General features: G+C 28.1%; 1 long non-coding RNA gene across 1 annotated transcript; it reads left to right on the top strand.

The window, feature by feature from the left end:
• The first annotated feature begins 3920 nt into the window (after window positions 1–3920).
• On the top strand, window positions 3921–5058 carry LOC124918093. Its single transcript, XR_007097302.1, has 3 exons — window positions 3921–4223; window positions 4775–4885; window positions 4998–5058. It is a non-coding gene; the product is annotated as an uncharacterized LOC124918093 (long non-coding RNA).
• The last annotated feature ends 5582 nt before the right edge of the window (window positions 5059–10640 follow it).

Here is a 10640-nt window from a genome sequence, read left to right as displayed (position 1 = left end):
TATCTCGTAAGTATTGGCTACTTAATGTCAAGCAAAATTTGTGACAAACAAAATGTCACCCATATATAAAATCATAAATAGATGTTTACTCCCACTGAACTTTTGATACACAAATAATCAATTAAATTCACCTCAAAACCAAAAGAGAGAATTGTTATTTTGTGAAATTTGTGTTATCACTAACGAGACGCTTCTGTAAGTCTATAGATGAATTTCTCTAATTTGCAAACCATATTAATTTGGTCTCTCGACACAAAGTATTCTCATTGCACCAAATTGTTTTTCAATGTCTCTATTGAAAAACCCCTTAACATCTACTATGATGAAGCTCCATATCAAAATATGCAACGAGTAGTATAAATTGTCCTTAAGAGTAAATCAATTAAACTGGATTGTCATAAAGACACTTGATTTTGAGGTTGTTGAGTTTGTACTTAATGAATTTGATCAATATTGTCTTGTTACTCTTGATTTTTGAACATTATCATCAATATCAATTAAAATCCTTATCAATGTCAAAAACACTTGAGATATAAATCAAATCTTCCACAATAGGAATTATTGATTTAAATCATTTTTAAAGACACAATCATTTCTCCCCTCAAACTCAATATCCTCAAAAATAATATTACAGTCTCATCTAAAAAAAAAACTATTTTTATCTTGACACAATAAAATTTTTTAGCCCTTAATCACTTAAAATATTTAATAAAATAGTTGCTCACATTTATAAACTTAAGTAACAATTAAATTCAAATAACGAATTATCCCATCTCAAAATACTTAATGCAACATTAATATCAAGTCTTTGGACAGTAATATTAATTGCTAATAGTATTTTGGTGTAATGATCAAATATTAATAATAAGACATGTCAAATAATCAATCTATCTTTGGATGGATTAATTATTCACATGAATAAGACTTTATAATTATTACATATTTATCATCACAAGTATTAATGCAATTCTGTCAATTAATTATCAGCCTTTGGGCCAAATAATATAATCACATGAATTACACAATACTACCATTCAAAATTGTCTTGAATTAATTTCAACAAACATTGTCACTTTGGTGATTATTTGTATCAATCAATACAATCCAAATAATGAACAATAATATCATTAATTTTAAATTTAAATGTTATATTATTGTATATAACTCAAATCAATAATATATATTTTTCCAAGAAACATATAATTTATTTTATTATAAAAAATAAAATTATACTATAGGCCAAATCTTACTTGATTTTGAAATTTGTAATGTCTCATATTAATTAAATTAAATTAAATATTAGCCTAAATCCAATTATTAATTAATTTATTAATAATCATTAACCTTAATCTTTTAATCCTTAAATAAAGGATATAATTAAAATTTTATTATATATTGATTTATATATATATATAATTAACCTTAAACATTATTCCTTAATTCTCTTCTCATTTATAATATATATTATAAATTATTTAATCCCTTAACAACAAATATCAACCGTCAATTTAAAACGGATAATTCCTCTTTTAACGAGAAAATCTAAACGAGAATCTAATTATCCATAAACATTATTAAATAACATCATTTAACCGTTCATAAATATTTGAAGAATTTAAATATTCATAAATCCATAAATTTAACCGATAGAATCTAAATATCATATGTAGAACTTGACCGAGAGAGAATCTAAATATCCATAAATTTTCTAAATATCCATAAATTTAGGATAAATCTTTATATTTTGTACTCAATTATTCCGTATTATCAAAAATTCAATTATCTATATATTCCGAAATCATGAGAAAAAATTCAAATATTCATTTCATGATCTTATCTTAATCATGGTATTAAATTCAAATATCCCTTAATTTATCATCAATTTTCATATTTTTATGATAAACTTCATAAAATTTAATTTTAATTCAGAATATATAAATTTTAAAAGATAAATATATATATATATATTCAGATTAAAATTTTCAAATATATATATATATATATATTCTTCATCAAATCAAATTGATTGACAAAATCAATATATATTCCTAGTGATTTGAAATTATCAAAACCAATATATATAATCAGAAAACTAAATATCCCTAAATCTAGGGATCTTATGAGATAATTCAAATATCTCGCATCAATCTTCATGATATATCATATAATCTTAATTTAAAGATATATCAATATTAATGAAATATATATATATATGTATAATCCGATTTAAAATTTCATATCTAAAATATATATATTCTTAATAATATTATCAAAATCAATATATTTATTCCTAATAATATTATTGATGTGATTTAAAATTGTCAATATATATATTATTTGAAATTATCATAAATTCATGCATATATATCTTAAACCAAATGATATAAAATCTTCTCACATAATTAAATTAGGATGTTAGGATGGCTCTGATACCAATTGTTAGAATTATCCTAATTAGATCCTAATTTAATATGTGAGAAATTAAAATCTTGAATGCGGCGGAAGCGTACCTTAATTAATCGCATGAATCTTCTCTTTCATTGTAATAGAAAAAGTCTTAAATCTTCTATTTCTTTAGACTTTCTTTATTTTGAATGAATCTTCCATTTGATGAGTAAGTCAATAAATTTCTCTCTCTGTTGATGGGGACGCAAAGGAGAATTGACGTTACTTCAAATGGGGACCATTACCGTTACATATAACCAACAATAAGTTAGTTATTATAGTTTGACAATTTCTAATTTAGCCCCTTCATAAAATTAGAAATGTCACTTAGGTATCCTCACTTTATTTTCATGACAAATACACCCATAAGCCATAAACTTAATTTCACATTAGATCACATTATTTTGGCTTATATTAAATATGACACATGCACAATTATTTATTATACAAGTGACCCTAAAAATTCCAACATACAATACAATTAGGAACACAATTGTTTGTTTTATCTTTCAAGCAACAGCAATGGCATAAGTGATTGTCTCCATCTCATTCGGGCACCACATTGTCTTCTGAACGCATAGCAGACCTTCATAACTGAGATGCTGCGTTCTGTCGCATCAGTTGGTAATTTGTGCATACACGCTTGCAATGGTACACTCTTGTGTTTATTATATACATAACACACCATTTTTAAGTGGTATTTCATGACTATCACAATTACATTGGTAAATTACGATGATTAAAATTGAAAATTACAAAACATGCCTTTTTTTTCCTTTTTTTAGTACAGTAAATGGTGAGAACAAGGAATACGTGAACATACCAGGCTACATTTGTTATTTAAAAGTGTATATTGGAATTTTTAATTCTAGTAAAGGGGGAGGGGAGACAAACAATTTCAAAGAACTCCAAAACAATTCATTTAAGAATTATTATTATTATTATTATTATTAATATTATTAATATATATTTATAATTTTCATTATAATAGACCAAAGTGCTATTAATTAGTCTGAAATTCCAAGTTCTCAACCATCCTTAACTAGATGTACTATTTGGAATTACTTTGAAGCTTGTTTAGTTTTGAAATTATTATGATTATTAATATGTAATTTATATACAAGTTTAATATAAATTATATAAATATATAAAATATATTTTAAAATTAACCGGACTTAAAATGAATTAATCTGACTTTAAATAAAGTTAATCAATAACGGTCACACGCGTTTCAAATAAAATAAAAAGTATAAATACAGTAGTCCGCCCATCTCGGATGAAGAGGAGATCTGCGCCAGGTTTACGCTAGTCGGAGGAAAAGCGAGGGATGAAGAGGAGATCCACTCCACCCCACCGTTTCTACGCGTCTTCTCTTCTCTTCTCGGTCGGCCAACCGGAGGAGCTCTCTCTGCGCCAGGTTTACGCTAGTTGGAGGAAAAGCGAGGGATGATCGGATCGGATGAAGAGGAGATCTGCGCCAGGTTTACGCTAGTTGGAATAAAAGCGAGGGATGAAGAGGAGATCCACTCCACCCCACCGTTTCTACGCGTCTTCTCTTCTCGGATGAAGAGGAGATCTGCGCCAGGTTTACGCTACGCTAGTTGGAGGAAAAGCGAGGGATGATCGGATCATCCATCCACCCCACCGTTTCTACGCGTCTTCTCTTCTCTTCTCTTCTCGGTCGGCCTACCGGAGGAGCTCTCTCTGCGCCAGATCGACGCAGTTGAGAGGAAAAGTGAAATCCACCCGATCGTTCCTTCTTTCTAGATTATCCTCTGGTTAGTCAGTCTTCTCATTTCATTTCTTTTCTTTTCTTCTAGATTATTCCATCCTAATTAATGGCTTAAGACAAACCCTAATTTCACAAACTTTCTTAGTTTGATCAATTTGTATTCGTCAATAATCATGTTTCTTTAGTTGATGAAATTCGTTAATGACCTGATTCTTCTGGATGAAACGCTAATCTGGGTTAGTAACCCCTGTCTGTCTGTACTCCATTATATAATATGTAGTAACCCCATATGTCATCTTAGCCCTCCCGAATTAGTTCTCCGTCGTTTACATGAAATGAATTTCCTTGATCTTGGTTAGATTTATTCTGACCACTCTGTCTGTACTGGGAATATTGGGGGAGGATCTTATGATATACCGATGTGTCTGTCTTTATGTATAGCAGAAAGAAAAGAGACCCCGATAGATAGATCATCAATTTAATTATCCCCATGTCTGTATGTATATCCGACGAATTATGCTCATCAATTCTAGGATTCTTAAAAATAGGCTCCTGTAAAACATCTGTCTTTTATTCTAGTTGGTTGTTACTTGACAGGTTCGCATATGGTCGGATAAAAATTTCATCTCCAACAACTTTCTCTGTTTTGACTGGTTGAAGTCGATGATGATGATGCTCCTTTGCGTTCTTCCTCGATTTTGTTGACAGGTATTGATTCAAGTTTTGTTTCTAGATTTTGCTACAAACAGTGACTATATTTTTTGAATATCTTGATATAACAAGTCAATTTGATTTGCAACTGTTGTTTCTAATTTGTTAGGCAGAGATGTTTTCAAGGTTGTTTATTCGCTCGCCCAGTTTCTGAATGCTTTCATCGATGGTTTGAAATTTCTTCGTCAAACTCTAAATTGGTAAGCAACATAACTCGAATAAAATTAAATTGGTGAGAACTAGGTAAGGAAGAAAAAGAAGAAAAAGAAAAAGATCCGAGAGCGAATGCTCATGGTAGTTTTATTAGATGAGGAAAAATAATGTTTGAACATTCAAAAATTGTGATTGAAGAGTTTTATGATCTAGTCATTTAATATTTTTAAAATTCAAAACTCATGATCTAACATTAAAAAATTGTAATTTAAGAGTAGTACTTATCTAGTTATTTATACATAGAGTAATCAAGGTGGTGTTTATTATTTTCCTCAATTAAAAAGTGTGATTTTAATTTACTTTTTTCTCATTTCTCTATTACACTTACACGTGAGTGGATATTCTGGGTTAACCATTTATGGGAAAGTTGACAACAACAATTTATAAACCGGATCATTGTTAATTCTAAAAATAAAAAATTCGGTATGTTTTAATCTTTTTTCTTTGAGCAATCTTTTATTTTAATGTTACAAGCGTTATTGTATATTAAATCAAAACCATGTGATATTGTTGTTGTGGAGTAGGGTTCTTGCGATGAAACTATGGAAATTGTACATGGACCGGATGGGAACCAATTCTCGAAGTTTAAATAAATTTAATTCCTCACTTGGTAAGTTTGTTTATTTGTTTTCTTTAATGTACTATAACCATTTAGATAACATAAACTTTAATTTTAAAGGATAGCTGTCATTACTTGGTTATAATTTATTTGAATTAAGGACAAGTGATCAATTAAGAAAGACAAAAAATATATATATTAAGATCGAGAAAAACTTAATGACTAATTAATCTGTTTGGATGACTGGAACTTCTGTTACAATAATTCTTTATTATAAAAAAAATTAGTCTTAGCTAATTTGTTAAACACGTATAATATATCTAAATAAAGTTTAAGATTAGAATTATAAGAATACATAAGAAGAAACTATAAATAATTAGTTAGACTAAATTAGGTACATAGATATTAAATACAAGACAAATCCCTCCTATTATATATATTTATTTTAAATTAAGTTTGATAATTATTTGAATATCTAACTATATACCTTCAATATTCTTTTGACTTATTAAATAGCAATATCACTTAACTTGTAATTTTGAATTTGATAAATATTAATTATTAAATAATTAAATCATAAATGTTAAAAATATATTGTTACCTGCGTGGATAAAAACACAAAATTTTAAAGCGATTGAGAACAATATCAATTACTAATGTTGGTTTCATAGTGATTGTGATTTAGTGGCTAATTGAATGACTTATAATTTGGGACGTATAATTATATTTGGTTTGAAAATATAAAAATTTTGTGTATGAGAATACTTTCGTTTTGTATATTTTTCTACTTAGTTGGTTTATTCTTACAAATAATATGATAAGATAATATTATTGTCGCGTTGATAGAATCACAAAAATTCTAAAAGATTGAAAACAATCACTTACTAATGTTGATTTTATAGTAATTGTGATTTGGTGCTTTAAATTTGAATGATTTGTGATTAGGACATCTAATTATATTCGATTTGAAATTATAAAAAACTCTATGTATGAGAATACTTCATTTTTGCATATTCTCATATTCAATTGGTTTAGTCTTATAAATAATATGATAAGACTATATTGTTACAGAATAGATCGAAACACAAAAATTCTAAAAGATTAAGAACGAACCTTTCTCATTATTGATTTATAGTAATTATGATTTTGTGACTTGAGATATGTGAAGTAAAATTATATTATGTTTGGATGATAAAAAACTTTGTGTATGAGAATACTTCATTTCTGCATATTCTCATACTTAGTTGGTTTAGTCTTACAAATAATATGATAAAACGGTATTATTGTAGTGTGGATAAAAATACTAAATTTCTAAAAGATTGAGAATGATCACTCGCTAATGTTAGTTTTATAGTGATTGTGATTTGGTTGTTTTAGATTTGAATGACTTGTGATTTGGACGTATAATTTTATTCAGTTTGACATTAAAAAAACTATGTGTATGAGAATACTTCATTTCTGCATATTCTTCTACCTTGTTGGTTAATTAATCTTAAAAATGATATGATAAAACTATATTGTTGTGGAGTGGATAGAAACACAAAGATTCTAAAAGATTGAGAACGATCACTTAATAATGTTGGTTTTATAGTGATTATGATTTAGGGGCTTGTGATTTGAATGACTTCTGATTTGAGATGTATAATTATATTCGTTTTGAAATTATAAAAACTCTATGTATGAGAATGATCATTTACCAATGTTGGTTTTATATTTATTGTAATTTGGTGACTTGTGATTTGGGACATATAAATTATATTTGGTTTGAAATTATAAAAACACTGTGTTTGAGAATACTAAATTTATTCGTATTCTCCTACTTAGTTGGTTTATTCTTACAAATAATACGATAAGACTATATTGTTGTCGCGTAGATAGAAATAAAAAAACTCTAAAAGATTGAGAACAATTAACTTATTAATGTTGGTTTATAGAGATTATGATTTGGTGACTTGTGATATGAACGACTTGTGATTTGTGACGTAAAATTATATTCGTTTTGAATTATAAAAAATTGATAGATGAGAATGTTTCATTTCTGCAAAATTTCCTACTTAGTTGATTTAGTCTTATAAATAATATGATAAGACTATATTATTGTCGCGTGAATAAAAACACAAAAATTCTAAAATATTAAGAACGATCATTTACCAATGTTGATTTTTTAGTAATTGTGATTTGGTGACTTGTGATTTGAGATCAGTTTAATTTTAAAAATAATATTATAAGAATATAATGTTGCCACGTGGATAGAATCACAATAATTCTAAAAGATTGAGAACGAATAAATTGATTGTGATTTGGTGACTTTAGATTTGAATAACTTGTGATTTGAGATGTTTTAAAATTATAAAAACTCTCTATACGAAAATACTTTATTTCTGTATATTCTGCTAGTTAGTTGGTTTAGTCTTACAAACAATAAGATAAGGCTATATTGTAGCCGCGTAAATAAAAATACAAAATTTTTAATAGATTGAGAACGATCACTTATTAATGTTGCTTTATAGTGATGTTGATTTGGTGACTTGTGATTTGAATGATTTGTGACGTAAAATTATATTCCGTTTTGATTATAAAACTATTTGTATGAGAATACTTTATTTTTGCATATTCTTTTACTTAGTTGATTTAGTTTTATAAAAAAATATGCTAAGACTATATTGTTAACGCGTGAATAAAAATACAAAATTTTAAAAGATTGAGAACAATCATTACAAATGTTGGTTTTATAGTGATTGCGATTTGAATGACTAGTGATTTGAGACGTGTAATTATATTCGGTTTAAAATTATAAATATTTGTGTATTAGAATACTTTATTTCTACATATTCTCCGACTTAGTTGGTTTAGTTTTATAACTAATATTACAAGACTATATTGTTGTCACGTGAATAGAAACAAAAAAATTCTCAAAGATTGTGCACAATCACTTACAAATGTTAGTTTTATAGTGATTGTAATTTTTGACTTGTGATTTGAATGACTTATGATTTGAGATGTATAATTATATTCGGTTTAAAATTATAAAAACTCTATGTATGAGAATACTTTATTTCTGTATATTTTTCTACTTAGTTGGTTTAGTCTTACAAATAATATGTAAGACTATATTGTTACGCGTTGATAAAACACAATAATTATTAAAGAAATAATTATTAAAGATTGATCGTGGTTAGAAATATTCTGATGACTCTATATATGAAATGAATTTCCTTGATCTTGGTTAGAAATATTCTGACTAGTCTGTGTAATCTTGAGAGAAAACTTATGATATGTTTCAAGAAGAATTAATGTATGTCTGTATGCATAGCTAAAAAGAGACCTAGGTCATCAATTTAATTATCCCCATGTTTGTATGTATAGCTGATGAGTAGTAAGAGAAGAAGATTAGGAAACTTTCAGGTATGTACTTTGTGCAATTGCTGCGTCGGTTGTGACGGTTATTGTTTACCTTCTCCTTGCTGTTATGCCATTAATTGTAATCTTCCAAACAAGCCTTTTGGTTTCAGTTCTTTCACTCCTAAAACCTGCAATTGCTTCTGTTGCCATCTATAAGGCTTAGTTTGATTCAAACTTATTTGTTATATTTTATATGCGTATTATTTCACTTTTGTTTTTAATTTATTTGTCAAAATCAAACATGTTCCATTTCATTTAGCTAATTGAATGATTCAGCCGGTCGGAGCTCTACGCCAGTTAAGAGGAGAAGTGTGATCGGAGAGTGAAATCCACCACTTGACGACCGTTCCTTCCAAATCATCCTTAGGTCGACTTGTTCTTCTCATCTCATTTCTAATAATTAATGGCTCAGACAAACCCTAATTTCCCAAACTTTTTACCCTATTTGATCAATCAATGTATTCGAGTCAATCAATAATCATGTTTCTTTAATTAGTTGATCAATAAAACTCTTTCTTGACGGAAAATGTATGAAGGTTCGCCCCATTGCACCTCAAAACATTATTTGGTTTAAGGGTTTTTTTTGGGGCAAACTGATATTATTTTTTGTATATGATCGAGATTTTTCATTTGTTATAAGAATTAGTTTCTGCATCAATATCCCCAAATTGTAGTATAATGTTCTGCTTCATTTGAGAATGTTTTGTTTCTGATTTTTTACCAAAATGACAAATGTATCTTTTTCATATTCATATTCTGTTGCTGCGCTAAGAGAACCTATGAGTGCACTATTCATAGTTGCAGTCTGGGTTTGATGTACTATCAGCCAAGCAAAATGGCAACAATGGAGGAAGATATATCTGCCACCCAGTATGAAAATTACATGAAAAAAGTCCAATTCAGGTTCATACCCTTTATTTACAAGTCAATATTCATATAGATTTATGCATTGCTTTTGTATTCTCACTACTGAAAGTGGTTTCTTTATAAAACTAGTCTTTATGTTCAACTTTTTGTTTTCTTTATTATGTTACCATTCAGAATTAAGAGTATCAATACACTCCTTCACCACCGAATCCTCCGCGTCTCTCTTCTCGGTCGGTCGGAGCTCTACGCCAGTTAAGAGGAGAAGTGTGATCGGAGAGTGAAATCCAACAACCGACGACCATTCCTTCCACATCATCCTCAGGTCAAGCAGTTCTTCTCATCTCATATCATTTCTAATAATTAATGGCTTAGACAAACCCTAATTTCTAAACTTTGATTGTATTCGAGTCAATCAATAATCATGTTTTTTTAATTAGTTGATCAATGAAACTCTTTCTTGACGGAAAATGGATGAAGGTTCGCCCCATTGCACCTCAAAACATTATTTGGTTTAAGGGTTTTTTTGTGGGGTAAACTGATATTATTTTTTGTATATGATCAAAATTTTTCATTTGGTATAAGAATTAGTTTCTGCATCAATATCCCCAAATTGTAGTATAATGTTCTGCTTCATTTGAGAATGTTTTGTTTCTGATTTTTTACCAAAATGACAAATGTATCTTTTTCATATTCATATCCTGTTGCTGCCCT

The sequence above is a fragment of the Impatiens glandulifera genome, chromosome 1 (genome assembly GCF_907164915.1).
Source record: "Impatiens glandulifera chromosome 1, dImpGla2.1, whole genome shotgun sequence".
Lineage (NCBI taxonomy): Eukaryota > Viridiplantae > Streptophyta > Magnoliopsida > Ericales > Balsaminaceae > Impatiens > Impatiens glandulifera.
The sequence above is the reverse complement of the archived record's forward strand: the minus strand, read 5'-3'. Positions and strand labels throughout refer to the sequence as shown.